The sequence below is a fragment of the Triticum urartu genome, chromosome 4A (assembly GCF_056163025.1).
Source record: "Triticum urartu cultivar PI428250 chromosome 4A, HENAU_Tu73, whole genome shotgun sequence".
In the NCBI taxonomy this organism is placed as follows: Eukaryota; Viridiplantae; Streptophyta; class Magnoliopsida; order Poales; family Poaceae; genus Triticum; species Triticum urartu.
In genome coordinates, this window is record NC_141876.1 from 399,974,392 (window position 1) to 399,997,031 (window position 22,640).

Below are 22,640 nucleotides of genomic sequence, written 5' to 3' on the forward strand. Positions count from 1 at the left end.
CTCCAGGCATGTCAGAGGGTTTCCATGCAAAGATGTCCCAGTTCTCACGGAGGAGCTGGATGAGCGCTTCTTCCTATTTGGAGTCAAGTGTCGTTGAGATGTGAGTCGGGGAAGCGTCGGGGTCGGTCGGGTGAATGTCGACTGTTTTTGTTTCACCGGATGACTGAAAAGCTGATTCTGAAGCAGGCTTCTTGGCTCGTAGCAACTCGCTTGGGTCGGCAGTCTTTTGGTACTCTTGCAGCTCGACCACTGCCATCTGAGCATCTGCAATCTTTTAGCCCTTCTGAAAGCACTCTTCCGCCTTCTTCCGATTGCCTGTGACAGTGATCACACCTTTGGGGCCAGGCATCTTCAGTTTGAGGTACACGTAACATGGCCGGGCCATGAAGCGTGCGTAAGCTGGCCTGCCCAAAATGGCGTGATAAGCACTTTGGAAGTCAACGACCTCGAATGTCAACTTTTCCCTGCGGTAATTCTTTGAATCACCGAAAACCACATCAAGAGCGATCTGGCCGAGTGATTGGGCTTTCTTCCCAGGAATGACTCCATGGAAACTCATGTTACTGGTGCTGAGTCTGGACATCGGAATGCCCATTCCTTTCAATGTTTCAGCATACAGTATGTTCAGGCCACTGCCTCCATCCATCAGGACTTTAGTCAGTCGAGTGCCTTCAACAATTGGGTCGACCACCAAAGCTTGCCTCCCAGGGGTGGCAATGTGCGTCGGGTGATCAGACTGGTCGAATGTGATGGCAGTCTGGGACCACTTCAGGTAACTGGGTGTTGCCGGGGCAACCATGTTCACCTCTCGGTTAATGACTTTCAGTCGACTTTTGCTTTCGACATCGGCAAAAATCATCAGGGTGGAATTGACTTGGGGGTATCCATCGTCACTGTCTTCCTTGTCCTCGACTCTGTCCGACTCTTTTTCCTTATCCTTGGACTGTTTTCCTTGGAACTGCTGGATCAGGAGCCGGCACTGTCGAGTGGTATGCTTTGGGTAAATAAAATTACCCTCTTCATCCTTCTTGGTGTGGATGTGACATGGCAGATCCAAAACATCATTTCCGTCTTGATCCTTGACTTTTTTGGGCTTCCAGGTGCCCTTGGGTTTTCCCTTGAAGTTTCCCTGGGTTACGGCCAGGGCCTCTCCAGGGGCGGCTGGCTCGGCCTTCCGCTTCTGCTTCCGACCGGAATTGCCTCCAGTTTCCTGGGCGATTGTTTTCTGCTTGCCACTCCGGAGTCGATCTTCGTCTTCTCCGTTAGCATACTTGGTGGCAATCTCCATCATCTGATTCAGAGACATCTCTCCAGTTCGACCGAACTTCAGATTCAACTCTCTGTATTTAACACCTTCCTTGAAGGCACAAACCGCTTGATGGTCCGGCACGTTCTCAACCGAGTGATGCAGCGTGATCCACCTCTAGATGTATTCCCTCGGAGTTTCATTCGGCTTCTGCACGCAAGACTGCAGCTCGGTTAGGCCTGCAGGTCGCTTGCATGTTCCTTCAAAGGTTGTGATAAACACTCGGGAGAGGTCCTCCCAACTGTAAATGCTGCTGGGTGCCAACTGATTTAGCCATGCTCTGGTCGAGCCCTCTAACATGACAGGCAAATGCTTCATGGCCACCTCGTCATTGCCACCGCCAATCTGTACAGCCACTCGGTAATCTTCGAGCCAGGTGTCAGGCTTAGATTCACCGGTGAACTTGCCGATTCCAGTCGCCAACCTGAAATTGGGAGGTATCACTGCGGCTCTGATGGCTCGACTGAAACACTCTGGCCCTGAAGCACGTACTCTGCTGCTGGCAGGCGCATCTCCGTTGTGGCCTTCTCGATGAACTCTGTTCCTGTCAACCAAACCTTGAACGAGGATGGATCTCGCATCAAAGCATGGGTCTCTGGGGTCGACTGGAATCCTCTGCCCAACACTATGAGGGCGTCTGTCATCTTGCCATCGAGGCGCATATGACCCACTCCTCGGGGGAGGGGTTGGCACTCAACGTCGATCATCACGGTCGAATTGGTGATCATACTGCTCATTCCTCCTGTACTGATCATGCTGGCCACCACGTCCCTCACGCCTCGGGGGCGATCTCGGGATGTGAGCTGACTCGACTGTATCTGTTGCGACAGACCGACTGTGGATCCTATTCCGCGACTGTGAGATAGCGGAATTCTGGTCTCCCGCCGCCCGGAGCAATGCTCTGATCTGTAACAAGCCCCTGCTAGCCTCCGACTGGGAGGGCTGAATCGATTCTGCTATACGGGCCGCGGCGGCCAGATTCTGAACTGGGGTTCGATATACCTGCGTCGGCGGGAAGAGCTGGCGTCGACTAGACTCGGGAGCCCGCTGACGCGCTTGCTCGTCGAGTGCTCGCTGGAGATTCTCCAGTCGAGTGCGCTCGGCCAAGTTGGCCAAACGCGCATCCTCCAAGGCCCGGGCCTCGGGGGTCTCTCCGACGATAGGAGTGCGGAGCGCGTCCATGTTCCGGCGGCGAAGCTCCTCTCGCTGCAATGACGTGAGAGGTTCGGGGAGATACTCGTCGTGGGGATGCGACGGATTGCCCCCACCCGCGCCTCCATCAGTGCGAGGGAAACCAGGGGGACTATGTGTTCCATCGACCGCCAGAACCTCAGCCGCTGGATCGCTGCTGTCGCACTCGGATGCGGTCTCCACGGAGCCAGTCGAACAGGCCGTAGAGGGATTCGACGGGCTCGATGGCCGCGACTTGCGGGGCTGCCGATTGGCGGGCCACGGCGTGCCTCACCCACCGCTGAAGTCTTGACCGATCGGAGCGCTTGCGCTGGTGGGAGACAGGGCAGGGAGACGATACGGGGGCCGACCCATATTGGGTCGACGGTTGCCGCAGGAGGACGCCACGAACGCATGCGCGGAAATGTGTCGCACCGCGGGCGGGGAGCGCGTCGATGTCGAGCGGTGCCTCCTGAAGCCAGGCGGAGTCGTCGACGATGAAGGTGAGCGCGCCGAGACGGATCTCGCGGTCCTCCACCAAAACTCCGCAAGAAAACATGATCAAAGGGATCGAGAAAAATCACAACTTCTCCAACTAAGCGCTAAGATTCCGGCCCCACGGTGGGCGCCAACTGTCGTGGTTCTAACTCTGACAGTGATGTTGGGGGGTGAGTATGGAGAGGCTAGATCCTAGCTATTGGGAAGTTGTTACACGCGAGGTTTACGAGTTCAGGCCCTTCTCGGAGGAAGTAATAGCCCTACGTCTCGGAGCCCGGAGGCGGTCGACTGGATTATGCGTGTATAGATTACAGGGGTGCGAACCCTTCCTACTGAGGAGGGGGGGTGGCTTATATAGAGTTCGCCGACCCCCTCCTGCCCTCAGTAATGCAGGGTTTTAAAGTACATTTAAGATGGGGCGTTACTGGTAACGCCTCTAATAAAGTGCTGTAATGACCATGAAGACTACTTAACAGCTGACTGTTTGCCTACGGAGTGACTGTAGATCTCCTGGCAGTCGAGTGAATAGCTTCATGGTCGAGTGGTAGCTTCTTGGTCGAGTGGTAGCTTCTTGGTCGAGTGTCTTGAACCCGTCGAGTGGAGTACCTTCAAGTCGATTGATGGGTGATTTCTTCTAGGGATGTCCTTGGGTAGGACTCTTTGGGACGGGTCCGTGCTCCTACCCCAGGTACATAGCTTCATCACTACGTTTGCTCGATTCAATGCAGTACCACACTATGCTTATATCAAGCTCAAGATTCTCGATCTGCGCAGCGTCATAACGGTCAATGGAAATACGGAACGCTCCCTCCGTATATAAGAGCACACAACTACCCTAGCATCAGAAGTACAGAGCGGCCTTCTCAAGCAGAACCTTAATTCGGCTGCCGAGCTCACGGACACCCTTAAGAGGGTCTGAACTACTCTGCAGCAGGAGAGCTAGGCTCGTCAGGAGCTCGACTAGTAATCTGTCCTCCGTCTTAGTCCCGATCAAGTGGTGGCATTCATGCCGCGCGTACATAACTACACACTCAAAATCCCATGGGCGTCGATGGAGGCATAGCTAGCTTGTGGTCCATAGTACGGCTCAACCGACATTGGATACACAAATACTTTCACTTTTACTTGTCTCCTTTTCAGGTCTCAATCCCACAGGCCCCAGCTGGTGGTCATCGGTCCTCTTGAAGGATAAACACACCAAGACGGCCAGAAGCGAAGACATATGGGAGACTTTTTAGGTGATTCCGTTCACAATAACTCTACATGTTTTTTCAGGACCCACATGCAGCTCTCCCTTGATTTCGTCATGTTAAATAGCCTGTTGCTTATCGCACTACCTGTATCAATGCACTTTGATGTGCTAATTAAATTACAATGAGAAAAGTTTGCAGCTGGAGCTTTAGGACCCAGCTTTTTACGTTTGTACATTCTCTGTTTTCTTTCTCTTTTTTCAGCTCCCCTGTGAATAACCCTATCAGGTAGCACCCGTACACTTTGGTACGTTTGATGTTTGCCAGGGGTTGCATAGCACCCCACACTACGGCAACAAAAAGTCCGAACACTTTTTATAAGTATAGTTCGGCACCCCGAATTTAGCATTATATGCATTGGCTCCGAATCATGTCTTTGGTCAATAGTTGGGTTGCCCGGCTCCTGTGCTTGCTACCTTATGTTCTGCTATATCGGCTAAGGTAGTAAAGGGAGAACTACTGTGATTGTGCCTTGGTTTATCCAAAGGAGCACCTTAGTAGAGAAAGCCGAAAACTGACTGTCATGATGCCGCGAGAGCCGGTCAGCTGTTCAGAGGATGCAAATCATTGGAGATTTCTTCCGCATTACGCGAAGGATTGGTACTTCCGATCAGACGTTTATAGCACTCTAGTTCGGATACTAGGGGCTGCGCCCATGTTTTTATTATCGAACTCCTATGGCTAAGTGAGGGTGTTACAGCCGCATAGTCTGGTTGCCTGGTTCGTTGCACTAAACAACTCCTTCAAGGACCATCTAATTGGATCAAGATTGTTTTGATTCCACCTCGAACACCCCCGTACTACCTACGTGAGGGCAGAAGTCGACGATTGGTTAACCCTCAGATTTCATACAACACGGCTGCACAGGAAGTAAAAATTTAAAAACATAACAAGCATTATATTGCACAATCACTTTGTTTCATCATACAAGGTAGAGGGAGCTCGAACACATTCATTCAAAGATAGTGTCTTTCGCACAATGATCCGCAACAATGCGGGACCCCTCCAAGACATCACCGAAGTACCGCTCGGGTGTGCGGTGCTCCTTGCCCTCTGGCGGCCCCCCGGTCGCTAACTTGACGGCGTCCAACTTCGCCCACCAGACCTTGCAATTGGAGAAGGCCAGGCGCGCGCCCTCGATGCAGACGGATCGCTTGATGACGTCCAACCATGGACAGGCATCCACCAGCTTCTTCATGAGGCCAAAATAGCTGCTGGGTATAGCTTCGGCTGGCCACAACCGGATTATCATATCCTTCATGGCCAGTTCGGCCACCCTGTGCAGTTCGACCAGCTGTTTCAGCTGATCGCTGAAGGGACCGGATGCTCAGGCGCAAGATACTGTGACCAGAACAGCTTCTCCGTGGAGCTCCTTTCTTCAGCTCGGAAGAACTCGGCGGTGTCGGTCACACTGCGTGGCAGATCAGCAAAAGCCCCTGGAGAACTCCGAATCCCGGTTAGTAAACGATATTTCATCTTCACACTCTTGCTTTGCAAATTGAATGCCTTACCCGCCGCGATCTTCCTGGCCTCCTGGATCTCCTGGAGGGCGTCCTCGGCTTCAATCCGGGCCACCTCCGCACTCTTACGAGCCTTGGCGAGTTCGGCCTCTTGAGCCGACGCATTGTGCTCCAAGGTCTCGCTCTTCTTCACCGCGTCCTCGAGCTCCCGCTGGACTTCATTGACCCGAGCCTTGAGCCTCTTACGGGCGGCCTTCTCCTGGACAGCCCTCTCCTCGGCTTTGGCCAGGGCTTTTCTTAGGGCCTCGACCTTGGTCGCCGCTTCTGTACAAATTAGGACATGTCGGTCATTGCATATCATTTCCCTCTTTTCGAATATATAACAGGTTATTGCTTACCTTGTTTTTCCTGAAGCTGCCTCTTCACCTGGCCCAGCTCCTCCTCGGCCTCCGCCAGTTTCTGCTTCAGTCCGGAGACTTCGGTAGTATGCAAGGCTGCGGCCAACAACGGCGCCTGTGTTTACATTTCAGAAAAATTTAGTTAGTTTCCTGTCATAGGAGGTTGATCCTCTGTCCGGCTTTTTCTATCCGAACACCGGACAGTGTCTCAGGGGCTACTGTCTACATTGGGATTTTCTCCTTTTGGCATCGCTTACCTCAAAACCTATCAGCAGGCTGCTGCAGGCTTCGATTAGTCTGCTCTTGGCAGACTGAACCCTTTCAATTACCGTGCCCATAAGGACATGGTGCTCATCCACAATGGAAGCACTTCGCAGCGCTTCCAGCAGATTATCCGGTGCCCCTGGTTGGACAGGGGTCACCGGAGGAATAGGCATCCCCCTTTCTTCCGAAGGAGGTCGCCTGCCGGATTCCGGAGTAGCCTCGGTCTCCGGAATGAGCCTGGCTGAGGGTCAAACTGAGTACGGCCCTACCCACCAGTCTCCATGGGGATTGATTCCCCTTGGTGTCCGGCGACGGTGATTTCACCTTCTGGCGCCTCCTGAGCCTCTCCCCCGCCTTGAACAGTTCTTCGGGACAACACCTCCGCATCATCCTTGGCCTTGGGGGAGTGAGCGACTGGCGGTGAATCGCTGGCCATCGCTTTGGAATCCAGCGAGCCTCCTGATGAGGATCGCGGGGAGCTATTGTGAGCCGGACAACAATAACATAACCAATCATGTTAATACAATAAGGGGGAGACACTTTATGGGCGGATATAATCTTAGCACTTACGATGCGGCCCAAGGCTTAGTGCGGGGGAGTCTCTCTGGACTGTTGTCAACGTCCCATGCAGAGTTATCCGTGAGGGAGCCTTTCCCCTTCTTGGGCGCCTCCGCCTACAGAATTGTGGAGGCCGCCCTCTTCTTCCTCCACCCATCAGGGGGAGAGTTGCTCTCCTCCTCCTCCTCCTCCTCCTCGTCTTCGGCGGCGGGGGAATGGGTCTTGTCCTCGGACATCACGTCCGAAGTGCCCTTGCGGCGGGGGCCACTCTGGACCCCCTTGGCCTTTCCCGTGGCCTTATTTTCTGGTGCCTTAAAAGGTGCCGGCTCCAGCATCTTCGCTAAACGCGGGATGACTGGTTCTTCAGGCAGGGGAGCCGGACACCGGATCTGCTTTGCCTTCTTCAGCCAGTACTGAAAAAGCAATGATAATAAAAGCTTAGATATCATCCTTGAAACAAGCAAGTAGGGGATGCGTTGAAAAAAACGTACCTCGTTGGGGAGATGATTTATGTCGTGACCATGGTCTGAATCTGTGGCCGATGGTATCTCGTTGCCCTTTAAGAACAACTTCCAGGCATCTTGGTGAGTTGTTTTGAAGAGCCTTTCCAAGGTGTGGTGCTTTTTTGGGTTGAAATCCCATAGAGGGAGGCTTCGGATCTGGTAGGGGAGGATCCGGCGCACCAGCATCACTTGGATTATGTCGACAAGCTTGATGTCCCTATCGACCATGCTTTGAATGCGCGTTTGCAGTGCAATCAGCTCATCTGACGAACACCAGTTCGGGCTCTTCTCGACCCAGGAGGTGAGTCGCACGGGAGCGCCGGAGTTGAGTTCGGCAGCCGCGGCCCAGGTGGCACCGCGGGGTTCAGTGATGTAGAACCATTGTTTCTACCATTCCTTGACAGACTCCACGAATGTGCCTTTTGGCAAAGAGACATTGGTGAGCTTGCTCACCATGGCACCCCCGCACTCTGCGTGCTGTCCATCCACCACCTTGGGCTTCACGTTAAAGGTTTTGAGCCACAGCCCGAAGTGGGGTTGGATGCGGAGGAAGGCCTCGCACATGACGATGAACGCCGAGATATTGAGGAAGGAGTTTGGGGATAGATCGTGGAAGTCTATCCCATAGTAGAACATTATCCCACGGACGAAGGGATGGAGTGGAAACCCTAGCCTACGGAGGAAATGGGGGATGAACACTACCCTCTCGTTGGGCATCGGCGTGGGAATGATTTGTCCCTGGGTTGGAAGACGGTGGGCGATTTCCTTCGCTATGTACCCGGTCGCCCGAAGCTCGGCGATGTCCTCTTCCTTGACGGAGGAAGCCATCCACTTGCCTTGACCTCCGGATCCGAACATGGTTGAGTGCTTTCTCGAGTGGGAAACAGATGAGAACTTGGGCGCTGGAGCTCAAGAGTGGAAAGGCAGAAGAAGAGAGAAGGCGTGGGAAAAGAAAGGGGAATCTTATCTCCTTATAAGGGCAGCAAATGTCGAACGCCTCCCCATTCGCCTACTCCCAAGGGTTGTGTTAACGGCACGGTTGGGTTACCCACGCCCGTATTGATGAGAATCCCATAATAAGGGGACATGATCTCTGCTTTGACAAGACGTGCCAATGGCAACCGCATCTCGAAACGCGGAGCGGCAGATGAGAAATGGTCCGAAATTATGATTGGATGGACATGATGTCATGTTATAAAAAGCTGTCAGTGGATTGGACTCATGGATTATTATATTCTCTCTACAGTTGTGTGTGGTGTGTGTTACAGGTCCGGACACGATAAATTCGTCCGAAGACTACTTTGGAGTTCGGAAGGAGGAACCCGCCTTGCAATGCCGAAGATAGATCTACGCACCGGATACCTTGTCATTGAAGCCAGGTTCACGGGCTACTGAGGGAGTCCTGGACTAAGGGGTCCTCGGGCGTCCGACCTGTTAGCCATGGGCCGGACTGATGGGCTGTGAAGATACGAAGACCGAAGACTGTACCCGTGTCCGGATAGGACTCTCCTTGGCGTGGAAGGCAAGCTTGGCGACGGAATATGTAGATTCCCTTCTTTGTAACCGACCTTGTGTAACCCTAGATCCTCCCGGTGTTTATATAACCCAAAGGACTTAGTCCGGATAGGAGATACTCAATACCGTAGTCATACAGGCTAGACTTCTAGGGTTTAGCCATTACGATATCGTGGTAGATCAAATCTTGTAACACTCATATTCATCAAGATCAATCAAGCGGGAAGTAGGGTATTACCTCCATAGAGAGGGCCCGAACTTGGGTAAACATCGTGCCCCCTGTCTCCTGTTACCATCGACCTTAGACACACAGTTCGGGACCCCCTACCCGAGATCCGCCGGTTTTGACACCGACAGGGGGCACGCCACCCCTTGTGGGATGGTGTGCTCCCCACTTATGGCCCATACGGCCCATATCTTTCCCCGGGGTTCCGGTAACCCCCCTCCGGTACTCCGACAAATACTCGATACTACCCGGAACACTTCTGGTGTCTGAATACTACCATCCTGTATATCAATCTTTACCTCTCGACCATTTCGAGACTCCTCGTCATGTCCGTGATCTCATCCGGGACTCCGAACAACATTCGGTCACCAAATCACATAACTCATATAATACTAAATCGTCATCAAACGTTAAGCGTGCGGACCCTACGGGTTCGAGAACTATGTAGACATGACCGAGACACCTCTCCAGTCAATAACCAACAACGGAACCTAGATTCTCATATTAGCTCCTACATATTCTACGAAGATCTTTATCGGTCGAACCGTTATGACAACATATGTTATTCCCTTTGTCATCGGTATGTTACTTGCCCGAGATTCGATCGTCGGTATCTTCATACCTAGTTCAATCTCGTTACCAGCAAGTCTCTTTACTCGTTCCATAATACATCATCTTGTAACTAACTCATTAGTCACTTTGCTTGCAAGGCCTCTTATGATGTGCATTACCGAGAGGGCCCAGAGATACCTCTGTGATACTCGGATTGACAAATCCTAATCTCGATCTATGCCAACCCAACAAACACCTTCGGATAAACCTGTAGAGCATCTTTATAATCACCCAGTTATGTTGTGACGTTTGATAGCACACAAGGTATTCCTTCGGTATCCGGGAGTTGCATAATCTCATAGTCGAAGAAATATGTATTTGACATGAAGAAAGCAATAACAATAAAACTGAACGATCAATATGCTAACCTAACGGATGGGTCATGTCCATCACATCATTCCCCTAATGATGTGATCCCGTTATCAAATGACAACTCAGATCCATGATTAGGAAACCTTAACCATCTTTGATCAACGAGTGTAGGATCGAAAGTATGTCTAGAGGGGGGTGATTAGTCTACTTGACCTAATAAAAATCTAGCCTTTTCCCAATTTTAAGTCTTGCCAGATTTTAGCAACTTAGCACAAGTCAAGCAATCAACCTACACATGCAAATCTAAGAGTATAGCAGCAGAATGTAAATCATTGCATATGAAGGTAAAGGGAAGGAGTTTGGAGGGAGCAAACGCAATGTAGACACGGAGATTTTTGGCGTGGTTCCGATAGGTGGTGCTATTGTACATCCACGTTGATGGAGACTTCAACCCACGAAGGGTAATGTCTGCGTGAGTCCACGGAGGGCTCTACTCATGAAGGGTCCATGAAGAAGCAACCTTGTCTATCCCACCATGGCCATCGCCCACGAAGGACTTGCCTCACTTGGGTAGATCTTCACGAAGTAGGCGATCTTCTTACCCTTAAAAACTCCTTCGTTCAACTCCACAATTTTGACGGAGGCTCCCAAGTGACACCTAACCAATCTAGGAGACACCACTCTCCAAAAGGTAATATATGGTGTGTTGATGATGAACTCCTTGCTCTTATGCTTCAAATGATAGTCTTGTTGGTGAATGCAGAATTTCAAAAAATTTACCTACGATCACGCAAGATCTATCTAGGAGATGAATAACAACGAGAGGGGGAGAGTGTGTCTATGTACCCTTGTAGACCGGAAGCAGAAGCGTTTAGTAATGTGGTTGATGTAGTCGAATGTCTTCGTGATCCAACTGATCCAAGTACCGAACGTACGGCACCTCCGCAATCTGCACACGTTCAGCTCGTTGACGTCCCTCGAACTCTTGATCCAGTTGAGGCCGAGGGAGAGTTCCGTCAGCACGACGGTGTGGTGACGGTGATGATGAAGTTACCAACACAGGGCTTCACCTAAGCACTACAACTATAGGACCGAGGTGTGTAACTGTGGAGGGGGGCACCACACACGGCTAAAAGATCAACTTGTGTGTCTATGGGGTGCTCCCCTCCCACGTATATAAAGGGGGGAGGGAGGAGGAGGCCGGCCAAGGGTGGCGCACTCAAGGGGGGAGTCCTGCTCAGAGTAGGATTCGCCCCCCTTTCCTACTTCCACAAGGAGAAGGGGGAAGGAGAAGAGGGAGAGAAGAAAAAGGGGCCGAGCCCCCCAACCCTAACCCAAATCGGATTGGGCTTGGGGGGACGCACGCCTCCACCTGGCCGCCGCCTCCTCTCTTCCACTAGGGCCCATGAAGGCCCATTAACCCCTCGGGGGGTTCCGGTAACCCCCCGGTACTCCGGAATATGCCCGAACCTACCCGAAACCTTTCCGGTGTCCAAACATAACCTTCCAATATATCAATATTTATGTCTCGACCATTTCAAGACTCCTCATCATGTCCGTGATCTCATCCGGGACTCCGAACAAACTTCGGTTCATCAAAACACGAAACTCATAATACAAATCGTCATCGAACGTTAAGCGTGCGGACCCTACGGGTTCGAGAACTATGTAGACATGACCGAGACACATCTCCGGTCAATAACCAATAGCGGAACCTAGATTCTCATATTTGTTCCTACATATTCTACGATGATATTTATCGGTCAAACCGCATAACAACATACGTTGTTCCCTTTGTTATCGGTATGTTACTTGCCCGAGATTCGATTGTCGGTATCATCATACCTAGTTCAATCTCATTACCGACAAGTCTCTTTACTCGTTCCGTAATGCATCATCCCGCAACTAACTCATTAGTCACTTTGCTTGCAAGGCTTATAGTGATGAACATTACCGAGAGGGCCTAGAGATACCTCTCCGAAACACGGAGTGACAAATCCTAATCTCGGTCTATGCCAACTCAACAAACACCAAACACCATCGGAGACACCTATAGAGCATCTTTATAATCACCCAGTTACGTTGTGACGTTTGATAGCACACAAGGTGTTCCTTCGATATTCGGGAGTTGCATAATCTCATAGTCATAGGAACATGTATAAGTCATGAAGAAAGCAATAGCAATAAACTAAACGATCATAGTGCTAAGCTAACGGATGGGTCTTGTCCATCACATCATTCTCTAATGATGTGATCCCGTTCATCAAATGACAACACATGTCCATGGCTAGGAAACTTAACTATCTTTGATTAACGAGCTAGTTAAGTAGAGTCAAACTAGGGACACTTTGTTTGTCTATGTATTCACACATGTACTAAGTTTCCGATTAATACAATTCTAGCATGGATAATAAACATTTATCATGATATAAGGAAATATAAATAACAACTTTATTATTGCCTCTAGGGCATATTTCCTTCAGTATCCCACTTGCACTAGAGTCAATAATCTAGATTACATAGTAATGATTCTAACACCCATGGAGTCTTGGTGCTTATCATGTTTTTCTCGTGAGAGAGGCTTAGTCAACGGGTCTGCAAAATTCAGATCCGTATGTATCTTGCAAATCTCTATGTCTCCCTCCTTGACTTGATCGCGGATGGAATTGAAGCGTCTCTTGATGTGGTTGGTTCTCTTGTGAAATTTGGATTCCTTTGCCAAGGCAATTGCACCAGTATTGTCACAAAAGATTTTCATTGGACCCGATGCACTAGGTATTACACCTAGATCGGATATAACCTCCTTCATCCAGACTCATTCATTTGCTGCTTCCGAAGCATCTATGTATTCCGCTTCACACGTAGATCCCGCCATGACGCTCTGCTTAGAACTGCACCAACTGATAGCTCCACCATTCAATAAAAATACCTATCCGGTTTGTGACTTAGAGTCATCCGAATCAGTGTCAAAGCTTGAATCGATGTAACCATTTACGACGAGCTCTTTGTCACCTCCATAAACGAGAAACATATCCTTAGTCCTTTTCAGGTATTTTAGGATGTTCTTGACCGCTGTCCAGTGATCCACTCCTAGATTACTTTGGTACCTCCTTTCTAAGCAAATAGCAAGGCACACATCAGATCTGGTACACAACATTGCATACATGATATAACCTATGGCTGAGGCATAGGGAATGACTTTCATTTTCTCTCTATCTTCTGCGGTGGTCAGGCATTGAGTTTGACTCAACTTCACACCTTGTAACATAGGCAAGAACCCTTTCTTTGACTGATCCATTTTGAACTTCTTCAAAACTTTATCAAGGTATGTGCTTTGTGAAAGTCCAATTAAGCGTCTTGACCTATCTCTATAGATCTTGATGCCCAATATATAAGTAGCTTCACCAAGGTCTTTCATTGAAAAAAATTCTTATCCAAGTATCCTTTTATGCTATTCAGAAATTCAGTATCATTTCCGATCAACAATATGTCATCCACATATAATATGAGAAATGCTACGGAGCTCCCACTCACTTTCTTGTAAATACAGTCTTCTCCAAAAGTCTGTATAAAACCATATGCTTTGATCACACTATCAAAGCATATATTCCAACTCTGAGAGGCTTGCACTAGTCCATAAATGGATCGCTGGAGCTTGCACACTTTGTTAGTGATGTCTACTACACAACCTTCTTCTTGTAGACGTTGTTGGGCCTCCAAGTGCAGAGGTTTGTAGGACAGTAGCAAATTTCCCTCAAGTGGATGACCTAAGGTTTATCAATCCGTGGGAGGCGTAGGATGAAGATGGTCTCTCTCAAACAACCCTGCAACCAAATAACAAAGAGTCTCTTGTGTCCCCAACACACCCAATACAATGGTAAATTGTATAGGTGCACTAGTTCAGCGAAGAGATGGTGATACAAATGCAATATGGATGATAGATATAGGTTTTTGTAATCTGAAAATATAAAAACAGCAAGGTAACTAATGGTAAAAGTGAGCACAAACGGTATTGCAATGCGTTGAAACAAGGACTAGGGTTCATACTTTCACTAGTGCAAGTTATCTCAACAATAATAACATAATTGGATCATATAACATCCCTCAACATGCAACAAAGAGTAACCCCAAAGTCACTAATAGCGGAGAACAAACGAGGAGATTATGGTAGGGTACGAAACCACCTCAAAGTTATCCTTTTTGATCAATCTATTGAAGAGTCCGTAGTAAAATAACACGAAGCTATTCTTTCCGTTCAATCTATCATAGAGTTCGTACTAGAATAACACCTTAAGACACAAATCAACCAAAACCCTAATGTCACCTAGATACTCCAATGTAACCTCAAGTATGCGTGGGTATGATTATACAATATGCATCACACAATCTCAAATTCATCTATTCAACCAACACAAAGAACTTCAAAGAGTGCCCTAAAGTTTCTACCGGAGAGTCAAGACGAAAACGTGTGCTAACCCCTATGCATAAGTTCACGAGGTCACGAAACTCGCAAGTTGATCACCAAAACATACATCAAGTGGATCACGTGATATCCCATTGTCACCATAGATAAGGACATGCAAGACATACATCAAGTGTTCTCAAATCCTTAAAGACTCAATCCGATAAGATAACTTCAAAGGGAAAACTCAATTCATCACAAGAGAGTAGAAGGGGAGAAACATCATAAGATCCAACTATAATAGCAAAGCTCGCGATACATCAAGATCGTACCACCTCAAGAACACGAGAGAGAGATCAAACACATAGCTACTGGTACATACCCTCAGCCCTGAGGGAGAACTACTCCCTCCTCGTCATGGAGAGCACCGGGTTGATGAAGATGGCCACCGGAGAGGGATTCCCCCCTCCGGCAGGGTGCAGGAACGGGTCTAGATTGGTTTTCGGTGGCTACGGAGGCTTCTAGCGGCGGAACTCCCGATCTATTCTGCTCCTCTATGTTTTTAGGGTATATGGATATATATAGGCGAAAGAAGTCGGTCAGGAGAGCCACGAGGGGCCCATGAGGGTGGGGGCGCGCCTAGGGGGTAGGGCGCGCTTCCCTGCCTCGTGGCCACCTTGAAGCTTCCCTGACGTCTACTCCAAGTCTCCTGGATTGCTTCCGTTCCAAAAATAAGTTCCGTGAAGTTTCAGGTCAATTGGACTCCGTTTGATTTTCCTTTTCCGCGATACACAAAAACAAGGGGAAAAAGCAGAAACTAGCACTGGGCTCTAGTTTAATAGGTTAGTCCCAAAAATCATATAAAATAGCATATAAAACATCCAAGGTTGATAATATAATAGCATGGAACAATAAAAAATTATAGATACGTTGGAGACGTATCAAGCATCCCCAAGCTTAATTCCTGCTCGTCCTCGAGTAGGTAAATGATAAAAACAGAATTTTGATGTGGAATGCTACCTAACATATTTATCCATGTAATCTTCTTTATTGTGGCAAGAACATTCAGATCCATAAGATTCAAGAAAAATGTTTAATATTGACATAAAGATAATAATACTTCAAGCATACTAACAAAGTAATCATGTCTTCTCAAAATAACATGGCCAAAGAAAGCTATCCCTATAAAATCATATAGTCTGGCTATGCTCTATCTTAATTACACAAAATATTTAAATCATGCACAACCCCGATGACAAGCCAAGCAATTGTTTCATACTTTTGATGTTCTCAAACTTTTTCAATCTTCACGCAATATATGAGCGTGAGCCATGGATATAGCACTATATGTGGAATAGAATGGTGGTTGTGGAGAAGACAAAAAGGAGAAGATAGTCTCATATCAACTAGATGTATCAACGGGCTATGGAGATGCCCATCAATAGATATCAATGTGAGTGAGTAGGGATTTCCATGCAACGGATGCACTAGAGCTATAAGTGTATGAAAGCTCAAAAAGAAACTAAGTGGGTGTGCATCCAACTCGCTTGCTCACGAAGACCTAGGGCAATTTGAGGACGCCCGTCATTGGAATATACAAGTCAAGTTCTATAATGTAAAATTCCCACTAGTATATGAAGTGACGACATAGGAGACTCTCTATCATGAAGATCTTGGTGCTACTTTGAAGCACAAGTGTGGTAAAAGGATAGTAACATTGTCCCTTCTCTCCTTTTCTCTCTTTTTTGGGCCTTCTCTTTTTTTGGCCTTTCTTTTTTTCTTTTTTTTTTCTTCTTTTTTGTCCGGAGTCTCATTCCGACTTGTGGGGGAATCATAGTCTCCATCATCCTTTCCTCACTGGGACAATGCTCTAATAATGATGATCATCACACTTTTATTTACTTACAACTCAAGAATTACAACTCGATACTTAGAACAAAATATGACTCTATATGAATGCCTCCGGCGGTGTACCGGGATGTGCAATGACTCATGAGTGACATGTATGAAAGAATTATGAACGGTGGCTTTGCCACAAATACGATGTCAACTACATGATCATGCAAAGCAATATGACAATGATGGAGCGTGTCATAATAAACGGAACAGTGAAAGTTGCATGGCAATATATCTCGGAATGGCTATGGAAATGCCATAATAGGTAGGTATGGTGGCTGTTTTGAGGAAGGTATATGGTGGGTGTAAGATACCAGCGAAAGGTGCACGGTATTAGAGAGGCTAGCAATGGTGGAAGGGTGTGAGTGCGTATAATCCATGGACTCAACATTAGTCATAAAGAACTCACATACTTATTGCAAAAATCTATTAGTTATCGAAACAAAGTACTATGCGCATGCTCCTAGGGGGATAGATTGGTAGGAAAAGACCATCGTTCGTCCCCGACCGCCACTCATAAGGAAGACAATAAATAAATAAATCATGAATCCGACTTCATCACATAACGATTCACCATACGTGCATGCTGCGGGAATCACAAAATTTAACACAAGTATTTCTCAAATTCACAACTACTCACTAGCATGACTCTAATATTACCATCCTCATATCTCAAAATAATCATCAAGTATCAAACTTCTCATAGTATTCAATGCACTTTGTATGAAAGTTTTTATTATATCCCTCTTGGATGCCCATCATATTAGGACTAAATTCATAACCAAAGCAAATTACCGTGCTGTTTAGGACTCTCAAAATAATGTAAGTGATGCATGAGAGTTCATCAATTTCTATAAAATAAAACCACCACCGTGCTCTAAAAGATATAAGTGAAGCACTAGAGCAAATGACAAACTACTCCAAAAGATATAAGTGAAGATAAATGAGTAGTTGAATAATTATCCAACTATGTGAAGACTCTCCCATTTAATAATTTCTGATCTTGATATTTTATTAAAACAGCAAGCAAAACAAAATAAAATAAAATGACACTCCAAGCAAAACACAGATCATGTGGTGAATAAAAATATAGCTCCAAGTAAAGTTACCGATGAACGAAGACGAAAGAGGGGATGCCTTCCGGGGCATCCCCAAGCTTAGTGTAACACCCACAATGCGGCTATATCTCCCACGTGTCGGGGCACGACTTAGAGGCATAGCCGCATGGTAGGTTTGTCGCAAGAGGGGTTATCTTCACACAGTCCCATGTACTGAATAAGAAAGGGATAAAGAGTTGGCTTACAATTGCCACTTCACACAAATACAAGTTAACCATACATCATCCAGAATACAATCAAGGTCTGACTACGAAACCAAAATAAAAGAAGACAACCCCAAATGCTAGATCCCCGATCGTCCCAACTGGGCACCACTACTGATCAACTGGAAAAGACAAATAACAATGATCAAGATCTTCATCGAGCTCCCACTTGAGCTTGGTTGCGCCACCTGCACTGGTATCATCGGCACCTGCAATGGTTTGGAAGTATCTGTGAGTCACGAGGACTCAGCAATCTCACACCGTGAGATCAAGACTATTTAAGCTTATGGGTAGGAAAGGGGTAATGAGGAGGAGCTGCATCAAGCACTAAGCATATATGGTGGCTAACATACACAAATAAGAGCGAGAAGAGAAGCAACACAACAGTCGTGAAACTAGAAGTGATCAAGAAGTGATCCTGAAGCTACTTACGTTCAAGCATAACACAAGAACCGTGTTCACTTCCCGGACTCCGCCGAAAAGAGACCATCACGGCTACACACGCGGTTGATGCATTTTAATTAAGTCAAGTGTCAAGTTCTCTACAACCGGATATTAACAAATTCCCATCTGCCCATAACCGCGGGTACGACTTTCGAAATTTCAAACCCTGGAGGGGTGTCCCAACTCTCACGGTCAATGAAGGATATTCCTTCTCCCAGGAAGACCCGGTCAGTCTCGGAATCCCGGTTACAAGACATTTCGACAATGGTAAAACAAGACCAGCAAAGCCACCGGATGTGCCGACAATCCCGATAGGAGTGGCATGTATCTCGTTCTCAGGGCAACACCGGATGAGACAGGCTACGAGTAAAACCAGCCCTCGAGTTTACCCGAGGTGGCCCCGCAGGCAGCTCGGTTCGGACCAACACTTAGAGAAGCACTGGCTCGGGGGGGTTAAAATAAAGATGACCCTTGGGTTGGCCGACCCAAGGGAAGGGTAATAGGTTGTTAGGCAAATGTAAAACCAAGGTTGGGCCTTGCTGGAGGAGTTTTATTCAAAGCGAACTGTCAAGGGGTTCCCATAACACCCAACCGTGTAAGGAACGAAAAATCAAGGACCATAACACCGGTATGACGGAAACTAGGGCGACAAGAGTGGAACAAAACACCAGACATAAGGCCGATCCTTCCACCCTTTACCAAGTATATAGATGCATTAAAGTAAATAAGATATAATAATGATATCCCAACAATATCCATGTTCCAACATGGAACAAGCTTCATCCTCACCTGCAACTAGCAACGCTATAAGAGGGGTTGAGCAAAAGCGGTAACATAGCCAAACAACGGTTTGCTAGGACGGTGGGTTAGAGGCTTGACATGGCAATATGGGAGGCATGATATAACAGGTGGTATGCAGCGCGTCAAAGCGATAGAATGAACATCTAGCAAGCAAATATAGAAGTGATTTCGAGGGTATGGTCATCTTGCCTGAGATCCCGCAAGGAAGAAAAATGAGTCCATGAAGAAGACAAGCGGATGAAGTCGAACGAATCCTCACAAACGCGACGTTATCGGAACCAACCCGAAGAAGCAACAACAAAAAGAAGCAAAGAACATAGTAAAAAACCAACACATAATCATGGCATGATGCACAACCAAGTATGATGCATGTCCGGTTTAAAGAGGCATGGCATGGCAAAGTGCACAAACAATACTACAAATTAAGTGGAGCTCAATATGCAACGAGTTGCATATTGACGGAACACCACATTCAATTTATTTAGTTCGATCTCGTTTATGTACCCAACAATTTCAAATGTTGATTAACATGGCAAGAGGTGAAGCAAATGAAAACTACCTATCTAGGCAAGTTTAAATGAGGCCGGAACAACAAACAACAATTCCGGAAAATCTCCATGTGCAAAAATTATGGATTTGGTACTGTTCTGTCCTAAACCATATTTTAGAGTTGTTAAACATGCAAAGTAAGTACATCATGTTAAACTAGGCATTTTTCTACCCCATTTACATATAAAGTTTGTTAAGTTTGGAGCTACGGTTATTTAGTTATGAAATGAAGCATTTTAGCATGGCACTGGAGCAAATTAAAGCAAACAACATTTTTAACATTTCAAACATGGATGAAAGTGGCATATTATGAAACTAGATGAAATTTCAGTCATTTTACATATATAACATGTTTAATTTGGATGCATGGACATTTAGTTATGAGCATTTTAATATGATGGCATTTGCTGTAAATATGCATGTACTGGAAAAATGATAAATTCGCAGAACGAAAAAAACGGCTATGGGTCGAAACACAGCAGGCTGGCCCAACAGGAGGGAAAGAAAGAAAAAAAGGAGGGGCGCGGGGTGCCCTCACCATGTGCTTCAGCCCCGTTCGGTGGGAGGAGGTCGGCAGGCCGGCTGGATGAGGAGGCCCGCTGGAGCGCTGAGCCTCGGGTGGGTCGCGGCCCACGGGGCCTAGAGGCACCTCGTCCTCCTCCCCGATCCCACTGGATTGAGGGAAGGCAGGGGCGGCGATGGCCTACGATGGGGATGGTGGCGCAGTGCGGAGAGGGCCGGCGGACGGCGAGGACGGATGAATATGGCAGGAGGGCACTCGGATCCGGCCGGAGGAGGGGCCGGCGAGGTACAACGGGGAGATTTCGAGCTCAGGCGGCGGCGTACATGGCACAGGGAGAGAGAGGTTAGAGAGAGATAAGAGGAAGGGAGATGGTGGCGGCAAAAGGAGCAGGACGGGACGCTGCTCACCTGAGATGGTGGCGGCGCTCGCCGCCGTCGACGAGGGCCGGTGGGAGGAGGCGGCGGGGTCGGGGCTCCCAGGCGGCGGGGCTGGAGCAGGGAGACGGGACGGGCGACGAACGCGGGCGGCGCTTGGGCCTGGATGGGCTCGGGCGGGCCCCGCACGGGCCTGAGCGGGCCACAGTGGATGGGGCACTGGAAGGGGGACGTGGCGGCGTCCGATTGGCCGCGGGCGTCGGCTGCGGCGGCGCGGCCAGTGGTGGCGCGCCACTTGGTGGCGGAGGGCTGTCCGGGCATGGATTTCAAGGAGGGTGGCGGCGGCTGCAGGTAGGAGGTGGCTGGCAGCGCGGAAATTGAGGAGGGGGTAGGTAGAAGTAGGTGGAGGGGGCTAGGGTTCCAAAAATGGAAGGGAAAGGTCTATATATAGACACAAGGGCTAGGTTAGGGGGTTTGGGGGCTTCCGGAGCCCTCCGATCGACATCCGACGGTCTGGAGCGGAGGGGAGTGTAGGCGGGCTCCAGGTGGGCTGATGATGGGTTGTGCAAGTGGACTAGTGGGCTGAGAAGAGAGGAAGATGGGCAGCCCGGCACATGTTTCCGGATACCGGAAACGTCCGACGTTAGACCGACTATACTGTCGCTATAGTTATCCGTTGGGGCCTCAAACGGACTCCGAATGCGATGAAACTTGGCAGACGGTCTACCTACAACATAACAAGACCGCACGCCAAATCTCATCCCATTCCGAGAACATTTTCCGGCCACTTAAAAAAATACTATTTCGGACGTGTCGCGGGCGCGTGCAAGTGTGTCTGGGCTCAGAACGGGCAATGGAAAGAACGGGGAGACCCGGACGGATGCAAGTTTTGAAAACATGATGATGCAATGCACATGATGACATGATGAAATGCAACACGCAAGCAAAAGACATGGCAACGACAGAGGATAACTGGAAAACACCTGGCGCAACGGTCTCGGGGTGTCACACTTAGGCTCTTGGTTGTCCTTGAATATTACCTTGGGGTGCCTTGGGCATCCCCAAGCTTATGCTCTTGCCACTCCTTATTCCATAGTCTATCGAATCTTTAACCAAAACTTGAAAACTTCACAACACAAAACTTAACAGAAAACTCGTAAGCTCCGTTAGTATAAGAAAATAAATCACCACTTAGGTACTGTTGTGAACTCATTCTTAATTCATATTGGTGTAATATCTACTGTATTCCAACTTCTCTATGGTTCATACCCTCTGATACTACTCATAGATTCATCAAAATAACAAACAACACATAGAGAACAGAATCTGTCAAAAAACAGAACAGTCTGTAGTAATCTGTAGGTTTCGAATACTTCTGTAACTCCAAAAATCATGATAAATTAGGAAGTCCTAGGAAATTTGTTTATTAATCTACTGCAAGTGGAATTGGTATTTTATCGCTCTCTGGTAAAAAATGAAAATTATTCTCATGAGCGCATACTTTTTGTTTTTTACATCAAGATCAAATAACAATCACCCAAGAAGATCCTAAAGGCTTTACTCGGCATAAACACTAATTAAAACATAAAAAACACAATCATAACAGCGGATAGATTATTTATTTATTACTAAACAGGAACAAAATCAAGGAACAAAAATAAAATTGGGTTGCCTCCCAACAAGCGCTAACGTTTAACGCCCGTAGCTAGGCATGATGATTTCAATGATGCTCACATAAAAGATAAGAATTGTAACATAAATAGAGCATCATGAAGAATATTATTAGCACATTTAAGTCTAACCCTCTTCCTATGCATAGGGATTTTGTGATCAAACAACTTATGGAAACAATAATCAACTAGCATAGGAGGGCAAAACAAGCATAACTTCAAAACTTTAAGCACATAGAGAGGAAACTTGATATTATTGCAATTCCTACAAGCACATGTTCCTCCTGCATAATAATTGTCAATAGCATCATGAATGAATTCAACAATATAACTATCACATAAAACATTATTCTCATGATGCATAATCATAGAATTTTTATTACTCTCCACATAAGCAAATTTCTTCCCATGAATAATAGTAGGAGTAAACTCAACAAAATAATTACCATGTGAGGCATAATCCAATTGAAAACTAAAATCATGATGACAAGTTTCATGGTTATCATTATTTTTTATAGCATACATGTCATCACAATAATCATCATAGATAGCAACTTTGTTCTCATAATCAATTGGAACCTCTTCCGA